The sequence below is a fragment of the Nycticebus coucang genome, chromosome X, assembly GCF_027406575.1.
Source record: "Nycticebus coucang isolate mNycCou1 chromosome X, mNycCou1.pri, whole genome shotgun sequence".
NCBI lineage: Eukaryota > Metazoa > Chordata > Mammalia > Primates > Lorisidae > Nycticebus > Nycticebus coucang.
This window is the reverse complement of record NC_069804.1, coordinates 51,782,454-51,797,540: the sequence shown is the minus strand read 5'-3', so window position 1 is coordinate 51,797,540 and position 15,087 is coordinate 51,782,454. Positions and strand designations below refer to the sequence as shown.

Here is a 15,087-nt window from a genome sequence, read left to right as displayed (position 1 = left end):
CAACTGATCTTAATGTTGAGAAGCTCATTTTCAGAGCTAGAGATACTTTTTCCACAACATCCTGTTCATGATCTAGTAAATAAGGCTTTAACTCATATAGGGAACTTAATTTTTATATTTTATCCATAGCTGGGGTATGACATACACTATATTAATTAAATACAAGTGCTGTTGTAGTTTTTTGAAGTATGTATTTGTGTACTTGTACCTTATTATGGTGAATCCGAAGATATGAAGAACTTTTTCTTTTTTAACTGCAAGGGTAAAGATTCCTCCAATGCAGTTTGTTTATTGGATATTCATTCAAGTTCATGATATAATTATGCTTAAGGGTGGTGATGTCAGTTCAGAGTAAAAACCGTAATGTTTCTTCTTTCTTTTCCTTTTTGTATCTCCAATTGACATTCTTTCCTTTTGATCTGTTTCTTGCTGCTGATAAGTCAAATACAAAATAGGCTTCAACTCTATTCTTACACTGAAAAGATGTTTCACTCCCTGAGGGCAGTGTTGAAAGCAGCAGTACCTGGTGAAAGCATGGGTCTTAGGATAGCACTAGGACCTAGATGTGCACTGTAATGACACACATGAAATTAATTTAAGCATTTAAATGGTCCAAAAACTGTCTCAAGAAATCAGTGAAATTAAAGAGAAAGTCATCAAGGATCTGGGCATAATTAACAAGGATATAGCAGAGCTTAAATAATTGAAAGAGGCATTCAAAGAGGTTCAAAGCAGAGTAGATAATCTCAGCAATAGAGTAGAACATGGAGAAGAAAGAATCTCAGAAATAGAAGACAAAACTTTTGAATTAACCCAGTCATTCACAAAGACAAAAGAAGAAAAAAAAGATAAAAGCAGAGCTTTCTCTGAGAGAGATATAGGACTATACCAAACGCATAAATATTTGAATCATAGGGATCCATGAAGGAACAGGAGAGAGTCTTAAAAGTATGAAAACTTTGTGCTTTTTTTTTTTTTTCTTTTGGCTGCAGCTGGGTTTGAACCCACCACCTCCGGTATATGGAGCCAGTGCCCTACTCATTTGAGCCACAAGCACTGCACAACTTTGTGCTTTTTTAAAAATTCAGATTAATATGAGGGTACAAACAATTAAGTTACAATGTTACATTTGGTAGGGAATGTAACAAATAAATGGAAAGATGTTTCACTCCCTTAGGGCAGTGGTGAAAGCAGCAGTATCTGGTAAAAGCATGGGTAATTTCACTTTAATTTTCTTCACAAATTTCTCTTTAACTTCACCAATTTCATGAGACAGTTTTTGGACCACTTAAACACTTAAATTAATTTCATGCGTGTCATTGCAGTGTACATCTAGGTCCTAGTGATATCCTAAGACCCCTGCTTTCACCAGGTACTGCTGCTTTCACAACACTGCCCTCAAGGAGTGAAATTCAAGTCAGCATGGTAGAGAATTTTCCAAGCATTGTGAGAGACCCAGAAATTCAGAAAGTAGATAGTCTCAGAAACCTAGCATGACTTCATTCAAACAAAACATATCTTAGACACATTGTAATAACGTGGCCAAAGTCAAAATGAAAGAGAAAATTCTGCAAGCAGCCAGGCATAAGCAACTTTTTACACACAGGGGAAGAAAACATCAGGGTGACAGTGGACTTTTCAGCTGAAATTTTTGAAGCCAGAAGAAAGTGGTCATCTACCTTTAACCTTCTTAAATAAAAATTTTCAGCCCAGGATCCTGTATCCTGCTAAACTAACTTTCATATTTGACAGAGAAATCAAATCTTTTACTGACATGCAAACATTGAGGAAAAATTGCCACAATAAGACCTGCTGTGCAGGGAACTATCAGACCCGTTCTTCACACTGACCATCACAGTGGACCACCAGTAAAGTAGATACCCAGAAACTAATGCATAAAGCCTAGCTGCCACAGTGGTGCAAAGGATAAAACTAAGCAATGAACCTTCACAAAACTTCACCATACCTATCAATTCTATCAATAAATGTGAATGGCTTGAATTCCTTGAATTCCTCACTAGCTAACTGGATAAAAAAAGCACAAGTGAGGAGGGAAGGAGATTGCTGTGCTCCCACCTAATGGGCACAATCAAGGGTATGTGGCACACCTCCTGAGAGCAGGACAAAACTACAACAGGAGCCTTCCCTAACAAATGTAACAAATGTAACATTGTAACTTAATTATTTGTACCCTCATATTAATCTGAAATTCTAAAAAAATTACAAGCAAACTGTGTCCTGTCTTCAGGAAACATATCTAAGCTATAAAGGCAAAACAAAACTCAGGGTAGAGGGTTGGAAAACAACATTTCAGGCAAATGGAAATCAGAAGAAAGGAGGGGTCACGATTTTATTTTTACATTTAAGTTGATTTAAAGCAACAAAAGTAAAGAAAGACTAAGAGCATCACTATATACTGGTCAAGGGAACAATACAAGTGGACATTTCAATCCTAAATATATCTGAACCCAACTTAAATGCTCCCAGGTTTAAGAAATGAACCCTAACTGGTCTGAACGATATGATATTCTACAACATCTTAATATTTAGGGACTTCAACACCCTTCTGACAGAACTGGATCCATCCTCCAAACAGAAACTAAACTAAGAAGCAATGAACTTAAACAAACAACTCTAGAACAAATAGGCTTAATAGACATGCACAGAACATTCCGTCACTGTAAAATTGAGTATACATTCTACTTGTCAGCCCATGGATCGTCCTCCAAAATTGATCATATCTTAGAGCAAAAATCAAATTTCAGCAAATTTTAAAGTATAAAAATTATACCTTGTGTCTTTTTTGGACCACCATGAAATAAAAGTAGAGCTCCAATAAAAATCTTCATCTTCACATAAAGTAATGGAAACCAAACAACCTTATGCTGAAAGACAACTGGGTGAAGGAGGAGATAAAGAAGGAAATAGGTTTCTTGAAAGAAAAAGCAATAATGAAGCCACAAGCTATCAAAACATATGGGATACTGCAAAGGCAGTCTGAAGAGGGGAATTTATTGCATGAAATGTCCATATCCAAAAAATAGAAACAGTGAACATCAACAACCTAATGAGCCATCTCAAGAAGCTAGAATACGAAGAGCAATCCAATCCCAAACCTATCAGGAGAAAAGAAATAACCAAAATTACATCAGAATTTTTTAAAAATTGAGAACATAAGAACCATTCAAAAGATAAGTGAAACAAAACATTGGTTCTTAGAAAAGATTAGTAAAATTGATAAACCTTTGGCTAGATTAACTAGAAACAGAAAAGTAAGAGCTCTAATCACCTCAATCAGAAAAGAAAAAGGGGGAAATAACAATATATACCACTAAGATACAAAAGATCATCACTGATTACTACAAAAAACTCTATGCCCAGAAATTTGAAAATGTGGAGAGAATAGACAAATACTTGGAATCACAAAACCTCCCCAAACTCAACAAGAAAGAATTAGAAATTTTGAGCATACCTATGTCAAGCACCAAAATTGCAACAATACAAAATCTTCCAAAAAAGTCCTGGACCAGATGGTTTTACTCCAGAATTCTACCAAACTTTCAGAGAGGAGCTTGAAGGCTCTTCCTATACTGCAGAACCTATTCCAAAACATAGAGAATGGAGAAACCTCCCACCACCAACATGTTCTATGAAGCAAACATCACTCTGATACCAAAACCAGGAAAGGACTCAACAAAAAAGGAAAACTGCAGACCATTTTCATTAATGAATATTGGTGCAAAAATATTCAATAAAATCATAGCAATCAGAATGTAGCTGTACATTAAAAAATGTACTTCATGATCTCAGGGATGCAAGTTTAGATCAATGTATGTAAATCCATAAATGTAATTCACCACATAAATAGAAGCAAAAGCAAAGACCATAGGATCTTCTCAACCAACACAGAAAAAACATTTGACAAAAGTCAGCATCCTTTTAACACTTAAGAAATGAGCATAGATAGGGCATTTGTCAAGCTGATAGAGCCATCTACAACAAACCACAGCCAATATCATACTGAATGGGGTAAACTGAAAACATTTCCACTTAGAACTGGAAACAGACAAGGATGTCCACTATGACCACTGCTATTCAACATAGTGCTGGAATCTCTAGCCAATGCAATCAGGCAAAAGAAAGATATCAAGGGTATTAAAATGGGGACAGAGATCGCTTCTCGGCCTTTTGGCTAAGATCAAGTGTAAAATGGGGACAGAAGAGGTCAAACTCTTGCTCTTTGCTAATGATATGACCTTATAATTAGAAGACTCCAGGGACTCAACCACAAAGCTCATGAAAGTGATCAAGAAATACAGTAATGTCTCAGGGTATAAAATCAGTGTCCACATATCAGTGGCCTTTGTATATGCCAATAACAGCCAAGTTGAGAAGTAAATCAAAGACATAATTCCCTTTGTAGTAGCATCAAAGAAAATTAAATATCTGGAAATATACCTAACAAACACATGAAGGATCTGTACAGACAGAATTAGGCAACTCTGAGAAAAGAAATAGCAGAAGACATTAACAAGTGGCAGAACATATAACATGGTCATGGCTGCGAAGAATCATTATTAAAATGTCCATACTATTGCTGGAGCATGAAAGGGTGGGGAGAGTAAAGGTCCTGCAAGCAAGAGGGCAAAGGATGGACTTTGATGGAATAGTAAAATGGGATGTTTACCATTCAATATTGACAGAACTGTTGAGAGGAAACAAGTTTAAAAGAGCACACTCTGTGGGGCGGCACCTGCGGCTCAGTCACGGATTTGTAAGAAAATTGAAGAGTGTGGTTTATACCTAGTGCTGCCCTGCCATGGTGTATACCTAGAGTCCAAGAGCAAAGATCAGACACTGATTTCACACACCTAACAGAGAAAGACAAAGGATCTGGCTAGTCCATCCCCTGAGAAGTTTATGCCACAAGACCCTTACTCCTTACTTTAAAGGAGAAAGACAAAAGATCTGGCTTGTCAACCCCCTAAGAAGTTTATGCCAGAACCCTTACTTTAAAGCTAAGACTTCACCAGAGTCACTGATCCACCAGGATTGGACAAGAACCAGCTGAATACAAGACAGAGCCACCTAACCCCACCATACCAAGCAGGTTTCCTCAACCTCACACTGTAATACTGTACAGTTCCTTTGCAAAGCTAAAGGGCAAAAAGCTGCAGTCATCAGTCCCAGATCCTTAACAAAGGCTGGTTAACCACAACTCCAGGAAACCCCAATCCAATCTCACCTTACCTGACCACCTAGACACAGTGAAAAACAATCATGAGGTGGAATCAGTGGAAAAACTCTGGCAACATGAATAATCAGAGTAGATCAACTCCCACAAGAAAAAATTAAGCTGACACAGCACAAGATCTCATTCACAAACAAATGGCCGAGATGTCAGAAATCAAGTTCAGAGTTTGGATAGCAAATAAGATAAACAGAATGGAGGAAATGATGGAATTAGAATTCAAAGCAGAAATTCAAAAGATGTCTCAAGAATTCAACAAATTTAAAGACAAAATGACCAAAGACTTTGACACATTGAAGCAAGAATTTGCAGCCATCAAAGATCAAAAAAATACAGTAAAATTCCTCAGTAACAGAATGGAGCAGGCAGAAGAAAGGATCTCTGACATTGAAGACAAGGCTTTTGAATGCTCCCAAATGCTGATAGAGGAAAAAAGGTGGAGAACAAAAACAGATCATTCTCTCAGAGAGCTCTGGGATAATTCAAAGAGATCTAATATTCACCTTATAGGAATACCTGAAAGTGATGAGGTTCCTGTGAAGGATACAGATGCTTTGATTCATGAAATAATTAAAGAGAACTTTCCAGACTTGCCAAGAGATTCTGAAATTCAGATACCAGACAGTTTTAGAACACTGGCAAGACTCAACCCAAATAAAAATTCTCATAGACAATTCTTCAAGCTTTAAGACGTAAGAGAACCATAACATACAAGGGGAAGAATATTAGAATGACTGCAGATCTCTCTGCTGAAACCTTTCAAGCCAGAAGAGGGTGGTCATCGACCTTTAATCTCCTTAAACAAAATAACTTTCAACCCAGGATCCTGTATCCAGCTAAACTGAGTTTCATCTATGATGGAGAAATTAAATACTTTAATGACATTCACATGTTGAAGAAATTTGCCATAATTAAACCAGCTCTTCAGGACATTCTCAGACCTATCCTTCATAATGGACAACACAATCCTCCACCACAAAGTAAACTCACTCAGAAATGTTTGATCAAATTCCAACTTCCTTAGTGGCAAAAGGATTAAAAGTGTCCACTGGACTTTGGAAAAATTCGATACCCAAAACTCTGTCCGGCTTATCATTACTCTCAATTAATGTGAATGGCTTAAATTGCCCTCTAAAGAGACACAGGTTGACTGACTGGATATGAAAACTCAGGCCAAACATCTGCTTCATTAAAGAATCTCACCTTACCTTAAAAGATAAAAATACACTCAGGGTGAAGGGATGGTCATCAATAATTCAGGCAAATGGAAATCAGATAAAAGCAGGTGTTGCAATTTATTCGCAGATACAATAGGCTTTAAACCAATTAAAGTAAGAAAAGATAATGATGGTCACTTCTTATTTGTTAAGGGCAACACTCAACATGATGAGATTTCAATTATCAACAATTATGCACCCAACCAGAATGCACCTCAATTTATAAGAGAAAATCTAATTGACATGAGCAACTTGATTTCCCCCAGGACCATAATTGTTGGAAACTTTAACACTTCTCTGGCAGTGTTGAACAGATCCTCAAAAAAGAAGCTAAGCAAAGAAATTTTAGAACTAAACCATTCAACATTTACATCTAATAGACATCTACAGAACATTTCATCCTAATGAAACTGAATACACATTCTTCTCATCAGCCCATGGATCACCCTCCAAAATTGATCACATCTTAGGTCACAAGTCTAACCTCAGCAAATTTAAAAGAATAGAAATCATTCCTTGTATTTTCTCAGACCATCATGGAATAATCGTTGAACTCAGTAACAACAGGGATCTCTACACGCACACAAAAACATGGAAACTAAATAACCTCATGTTGAACGATAGCTGGGTCATAGACAAGATTAAGAAGGAAATTACCGGGCAGCGCCTGTGGCTCAGTGAGTAGGGCGCTGGCCCCATATACCGAGGGTGGCGGGTTCAAACCCAGCCCCGGCCAAATTGCAACAGAAAAATAGCCGGGCGTTGTGGCGGGCGCCTGTAGTCCCAGCTACTTGGGAGGCTGAGGCAAGAGAATCACGTAAGCCCAAGAGCTGGAAGTTGCTGTGAGCCGTGTGACGCCACGGCACTCTACCAAGGGCAGTAAAGTGAGACTCTGTCTCTACAAAAAAAAAAAAAAAGAAGGAAATTACCAAATTTTTGGAACAAAACAATAATTAAGAAATGAACTATCAGAACCTCTGGGATACAGCAAAAACAGTCCTAAGAGGAAAATTTATAGTGTTGCAAGATTTCCTCAAGAGAACAGAAAGAGAGGAAGTCAATAACTTAATGGGACATCTCAAACAACTATAAAAGGAAGAACTTTCCAACCCTAAACCCAGCAGAAGAAAAGAAATGACTAAAATTAGAGCAGAACTAAATGAAATTGAAAACAAAAGAATTATACAACAGATCAACCAATCAAAGAGTTGGTTTTTTGAAAAGGTCAATAAAATAGATAAACCTTTGGCTAACCTAACCAGAATTAGAAGAGTAAAATCCCTAATTTCATCAATCAGAAATGATAAAGGCCAAATAACAACAGACTTAAAATCCTTAATGGGGCGGCACCTGTGCCTCAAAGAAGTAGGGCACTGGCCCCATATGCCGGAGGTGGTGGGTTCAAACCCAGCCCCGGCCAAAAACTGCCAAAAAAAAAAAATCTTTAATGAATACTACATAAAACTCTACTCTCAAAAGTATGAAAATTTGAATGAAATAGATCAATACTTGGAAACATGCCACCCTCCTAGACTTAGCCAGAAAGAAGTGGAAATGTTGAACAAGCCTATAACAAGCTCTGAAATAGCATCAACTATAAGAAATCTCTCCAAAAAGAAAAGCCCGGGACCAGATGCTTCACATCATAAGTCTACCAAACCTTTAAAGAGGAACTAGTACCTATATTACTTAATCTTTTCCTCCTTTCTTGATCAGAACGCTTAAGAAAATAGGTATAGAAGAGGGCGGCGCCTGTGGCTCAGTGAGTAGGGCGCTGGCCCCATATACCGAGGGTGGTGGGTTCAAACCCAGCCCTGGCCGAACTGCAACAAAAAAGTAGCTGGGCGTTGTGGTGGGCGCCTGTAGTCCCAGCTGCTCGGGAGGCTGAGGCAAGAGAATCACATAAGCCCAAGAGCAGGAGGTTGCTGTGAGCCGTGTGACGCCCTGGCACTCTACCGAGGGCAGTAAAGTGAAACTCTGTCTCTACAGAAAAAAAAAAAAAAAGGAAGAAAATAGGTATAGAATGAACATTTCATAAACTGATAGAGGCCATCTACAGCAAACCCACAGCCAATATTATAGTGAATGGAGTAAAATTGAAATCATTTCCACTCAGATTAGGAACTAGGCAAGGATGTCCACTCTCTCCACTGCTTTTTAACATTATAATGGAAGTCTTAGCTACTGTAATCAGGGAAGAGAAGACAATTAAGGGGATCCAAATAGAACCAGAGGAGATCAAACTGTCACTCGTTGCAGATGATATGAGTATATATCTGGAAAATCCCAGGGAATCGACTATAAAACTCCTAGAAGTGATCAAGGAATATAGCAATGTCTCAGAATACAAAATTAACACTCATAAATCTGTAGGCTTTATATACACCAACAATAGTCAAGGGGAAAAAATAATCAAGGACTCTATTCCCTTTACAATAGTCCCAAAGAAGATGAAATATCTGGGAGTGTATCTAACTAAGGATGTGAAAGATCTCTATAAAGAGAACTATGAAACCCTGAGAAAAGAAATAGCTGAAGATGTTAACAAATGGAAAAATATACCATGCTCATGGCTGGGAAGAATCAACATTGTTAAAATGTCTATACTACCTAAAGCAATCTACAGATTTAACATGATCCCTATTAAAGTACCTCTGTCATAATTTAAAGACCTAGAAAAATTAATACTATGTTTTATATGGAAACAGGAAAAACCTCGAATAGCCAAGACATTACTCAGAAATAAAAACAAATCAGGAGGAATCATGCCTCCAGACTTCAGACTATAATATAAATTGATAGTTATCAAAACAGCATGGTACTGGCACAAAAATAAGAGGTAGATGTATGGAACAGAATTGAAGACCAAGAGGTGAACCCAGACATTTATCATCATTTGATTTTTGATAAGCCTGTTAAAAATATAAATTGGGGGAAAGATGCCTTATTCATTAAATGGTGCTGGATGAATTGGCTGGCAACTTGTAGAAGACTGAAACTGGACCCACACCTTTCTCCTCTAACAAAAATTGACTCTTACTGGTTAAAAGACTTAAACTTAAGACATGAAAGTATAAATATTCTTAGAGAGAGTGCAGGAGAAATGCTTGAAAAAATGGCCTGGGAGAATTCTTCATGAGGAAAATACCCTGGGCAATTGAAGCAACATCAAAAATGTATTACTGCGATCTGTTCAAATTAAAAAGCTTCTGCTCTGCCAAGAACACACTAAGTAAAGCAAATAGACAACCCTCAGAATGGGAGAGGATTTTTGCAAGTTATACTACTGACAAAGGTCTAATAACCAGAATCCACAGAGAACTCAAACTTATTACTAAGCAAAAAATAAGTGATCCCATTTCACTGTGGGCAAGAGACATGAACAGAAGCTTCTCTGAAGAAGACAGGCGCATGGCCTACAGACACATGAAAAAATGCTCATCATCTTTAATCATCAGAGAAATGCAAACCAAAACTACTCTGAGATACCATCTAACTCCAGTAAGAGTAGTCCACATCACAAAATCCTAAAACAACAGATGTTGGCATGGATGTGGAGAAAAGGGAACACTTCTACACTGCTGGTGGGAATGCAAGCTAGTACGTTCCTTTTGGAAGGAAGTTTGGAGAACACTCAGGGATCTAAATGTAGACCTACCATTTAATCCTGTAATTCCTCTTCTAGGTGTATATCCAAAGGACCAAAAATCATTTGGCAATAAAGATATTTGCACCAGATTGTTCATTGCAGCTCAATTCATAATTGCCAAGTCATGGAAGAAGCCCAAGTGCCCATCGGCCCATGAATGGATTAATAAATTGTGGTATATGTATACCATGGAATACTATGCAGCAGTAAAAAAATGGAGACTTTACCTCTTTTATGTTTACATGGATGGAGCTGGAAAATATTCTTCTTAGTAAAGTATCTCAGGAATGGAAAAAAAAAGTATCCAGTGTTCTCAGTACTACTGTGAAACCAATTTATAATCACTCACACTTGCATATGAAAAATGAAACAGAACTTTAGCCTAGGATGAAGAAGGGAAGGGGAGGGAGAGAGGAGAGGAGGGGGTGGGAGCGTTAATAGGGAATAGTAGGGGGACCACACCTATGGAGCACATTGCAAGTACAAGTTCGATCTATCATGTGTAAAACAAAAATGTCCTAATGCTATTAATTGGGTATATGAGGTGAAAGCTATGTTGATTAGTATGATGTAAGCACTCCAATTTGTCCAAAGAATCGACACATTGAAAATGGCATAAATGTATTTATGATTATGTACAAAAGACTTAATAAAAAAAGAAAAGAAAAAAAATGTCCGTACTACTGAAAGCAATCTACAGATTTAATGCAATGCCCAGCAAAGTACTACTGTCGTACTTTGAAAAACTTAAAAGAAAAAGTACCTTGTTTTATATGAAACCAGGAGAAAAACCTGAATTCAATTCAAAAAACCTGAATGCAATTCTAAAAAATAAAAACAATTGAACTTTACCTTAGAAATGCAAACAATGTAACCTAATCATTTGTACCCTCATATTAATCTGAAATAAAAAAACAAATATATTGCATACTAACAACCTTAAAAAAAAAGCAATAAAATAAACTCTGGAGGCATCACATTACCAGACTTCAGGTTATACTGCAAGTCTACAGTGATCAAAACAACATGGTACTGACACAAAAATGTAGATACAGATCTATGGAATGGAATAGAGAACCTAGTGATCTGATATTCGATAAACCAAACAAAAGCATACAATGGGAAAAAGAATCCCTTTTTAATAAATGGTGCTGGGAGAACTGGTTAAGCACATGTAGAAGACTAAAACTGGATCTATGCCTCTCACCACTTACAAAAACAAATGACTGTTGCTGGATAAAAGCTTTAAATTTAATACATGAAATGATAAAAATTATAGAAGAAAATGTGGGGAAAACACTTGGCAACATTGGCCTGGGGAAAGATTTTATGAAGAATCCCTGGGCAATTGCAGCAACACCAAAAATAAATGGGACATGATCAAGCTAAAAAGCTTCTGCAAAGCCAAGGGTACAACAACTAAAGCAAACAGACAGCCTTCAGAATGGGAGAAGATATTTGCATGCTATGAATCTGATGAAAGGCTTATAATTAGAATCTACAAAGAACTCAATCTAATCAATTGGAAAAGAGCAAACAGTCCCCTCTATAAGTGGGTAAGAGACTTGAACAGAATATTCTCTGAAGAAGACCGAAGAATGGCCAACAAACACAGGAAAAAAATGGTAATCATCCCTAATCATCAGAGAAATGCAAATCAAAACCTCCCTAAGATACCATCTAACCCCATAGAGAATAGCCCACATCACAAAGTCCCAAAGCTGCAGATGCTGGCGTGGATGTGGAGAGAAGGGAACACTTTTACACTACTTGTGGTATTGCAAACTAAGCAATCTATGGAAAGAATTATGGAGAATCCTCAAAGAGCTAAAAGTAAACTTTCCGTTTGATCTCACAATCCCATTACTAGACATTTACCGAGAAGAAAAAAAATCATTTTACTATAAGGACATTTGCATAAGAATGTTCATCACAACTCAGTTCACAACCCAAGTGCCCATCAACTCATGAGTGGATTAGCAAACTTTGGTATATATATACCATGGAGTACTATTAAGCCATAGAAAAGATGGAGACTTCATATCTTTTGTGTTAACTTGGATAGATTTGAAGAACATTCTTCTTAGTAAAGTATCACAAGAATGGAAAAGCAGGTATCCAATGTAGGCAATGCTAATATGAAACCAATATATAAACAACTACATGCCCACATGAGAGAAAAATACAATTAAATTTGAGTGGGGGTGAGAGGGGAGGAGAGAGGGAGATTGGCGAACTCTCATCTGATATGCACAGTGTAGGGATATATAGCACACTCCCTGGGTGAAGGGTTCAACTATAACTTGAACTCTCCCTAACTAATGCAAACAGTGAAACCTAATCATTTGTACCCTCATATTAATCTGAAATAAGTTTTAAAAAATAAAACTGCACTGTTGGAAAAAAAATTCACATTCTACATCATCCACTAAAAAGAAAGAAATTAATATGAAACAAAACAACAATAAAAAAAGATGAGCCAATTCCAGAGGGGATGTTTAAAGCAAAAAAATAAATAAATAAAAATAATAAGTGTTTAAGCTCACTAGGATCACACTTTTTCCTACTGTTTAAAACACACACAAAGTTCATTTTTGGAGACTGACTTTATGTACTAGTTAAGTTGCAGACTGAGCAAACTCTTTCCTTTAGTGCATCCCACACTCAGGCAAAATATAAGTTATGCTCTGGACATAGGAGAATTTAGATTCTGATCTGGTCTTCAGGTTTTATATAAAATTATGTGTCTCATATTCCTTGAATCATTCAGAATCTGCATCATTTGCATTTTTTTCAAAAAATTACCAGTTAAAGTAGAACACTTTTAAAATTTCTGAGATTTTATGGCATTTTATCTGTTGATCAGAATGGGCAAGGAATCATTAATTTTTATTATTTACTCATTCCAGAATGAGCACGTCAGTTCAATTGCTTTATTTTCTCATTTGGCATTGGATTACCACACTTGTCTCATTCTAAGGAAAATAAAGAAAATTCAGTTTATTCTGGAAGAAAAGATTGTCATATGTGTTCTAATGAGCTCAGCCCTGATGTATCAGGGGAATGTTAAAATATTCTATAATCAAATAGCACAAAAATTCCTGTGGAACTGGATCAGAAGCATAATAGCAGGTCCGGAGAGAAAAATATATTATTGACAGTTGCTTGAAACTAGAAATTTCATAAACTTAGGGGACCCTCAAGTCTTCTGAGGCTTTAAACTGCAATTAAAATACTGGTCTTTTTACTGCTCAGCAAAACACACTGGCCCATTGCTCTACCTCCTATTCTCAGTGACCGATTTGGTTCTGGGCTCTGCCCCAAGGGTGGGGCTCTTTGTAGGAAGCCACAGGGTCCAGTGTCATCCTTGGGGATTGGTCCAAGGGGCCCTCAACCTCGCCAGAAAAGTAATTATTAAGTTGCCCTAAAGTAAACAGCCTTGAATGGGGAAAGAAATTTCAGAAGAACGTCATTTGTGTTTCATGGCCCCCAGTCTGTTTGGTTTGTTTGGTTTTTGGCATTTAAAAACAGTAGAGAGCTGGGAAGCAGGTCTTTGCTTCCTTTCTTGGAAATCTTCTATTCAGTGCTTATACCAATAGTGAGCTCCTCCAAGAAGACCCCAAGGGGCCTTCCCTCATTCCTCTGTGGGAGGGCCTAGAAGGTCTTTTTAGGCTCTGTGCTGTCAGGAGTTTGAACTGTATCTCAGACAGGTGGTTGATAGCAAGTGGCTGTAGTGAAGGTTGGAACTTCCATGGCAGAAGAGTGATAAAAGGCAAGGAAAGTGAGTATTGGTTAGGACTGTCCTCAGAACTAGATTTCCAGGGAATGTATACAGCCAGATCTGAAGATGGCTGCTTTGACTGGAGTTTGATTAACCATATGTATATCTCAGCTAATTAGCATTTTATTCCTTATCCTTCCCTTTTAGAAAGAGAAGGAGAATCTCAACAAAACATTCCAGAATTTATCTAGAAAGTAAAATCACATAATTACTAGAATCTGTATTTACTTATTACATATATTTATTTACCTAGTATACACCCCATGTCCATGAATCATTACAACTTTTGGTTTTCAGATCCTGAAATAACGTGAGACCCTGAGTTACCCAATAGGTACACATTAGTAGATTTAGATTAGATTAAATTAAGAGAGAGGAAATAAACTGACTTGTTTTTGTAACATTTTCACCAGGGGTATTCTCTTTTAATTGTGAAAATTTTGAAATCTGTAAAAGATTTGAAGGAATAGAACAATGAATACCCAGGTACTAACCTTGATTCACTAATTGTTAATTTTTGGTTCATGTTTACCCTCTTTCTCAACCATTTGAAAATAATTTAAAGTACACTGCAGATACCCCTAAATACTATAGCATGGGTCTCCTACGAATCCAGTCTCCAGCATGATCACAATACCTAAAAAAGGTGACATGAATTTTATATACACCCCACACACATATACACACAGTATCCAGGATTTAATCAGCCTTTACTTTGGTTGTCATATCTTTTTAGTTGCTTTTAATCTAGAACACTTCCCTCCTTATTTGGTCTCTTATGACATTAAGGTTTTTTGTTTTTTTTTTTTAACTATTCAAGATAATTATCTTGCAAAATGTCCCACAATCTGGATTTTTTCCCTTATGACTAAAAATAGATATTATTTTTTGCCAAAAATACTGTGAAAGTGGCATATATTTCTTGTGGAGTCACATCAGGTGGTATATATTGTCAAGCTGCCCCTTTACTAATAACATTACATTTGGTCACTTAGTTAAGGAAGTGATCTCTCCACTATAAAGGTACTTGGTTTTGTAATCAAAAAGTTATCTGTACAATGATCCTTTGACACGATGTGACTGGACAGATACTCAACAACCATCTTACCCAGTGATAAAATCATCCAATGATGATCCTGATTTAAAACAGTTATTACACTGGGGGTAAAAATGGGAATTTTCTAATTTT

At 36.9% G+C, this 15,087-nt stretch overlaps 1 protein-coding gene across 2 annotated transcripts in view; it reads left to right on the top strand.

Annotated features, from left to right (window-relative positions):
* SLC9A7 (solute carrier family 9 member A7) overlaps positions 1–15,087 on the top strand; it is a 224,368-nt gene that overhangs the window by 175,033 nt on the left and 34,248 nt on the right. The window lies entirely within an intron of this gene.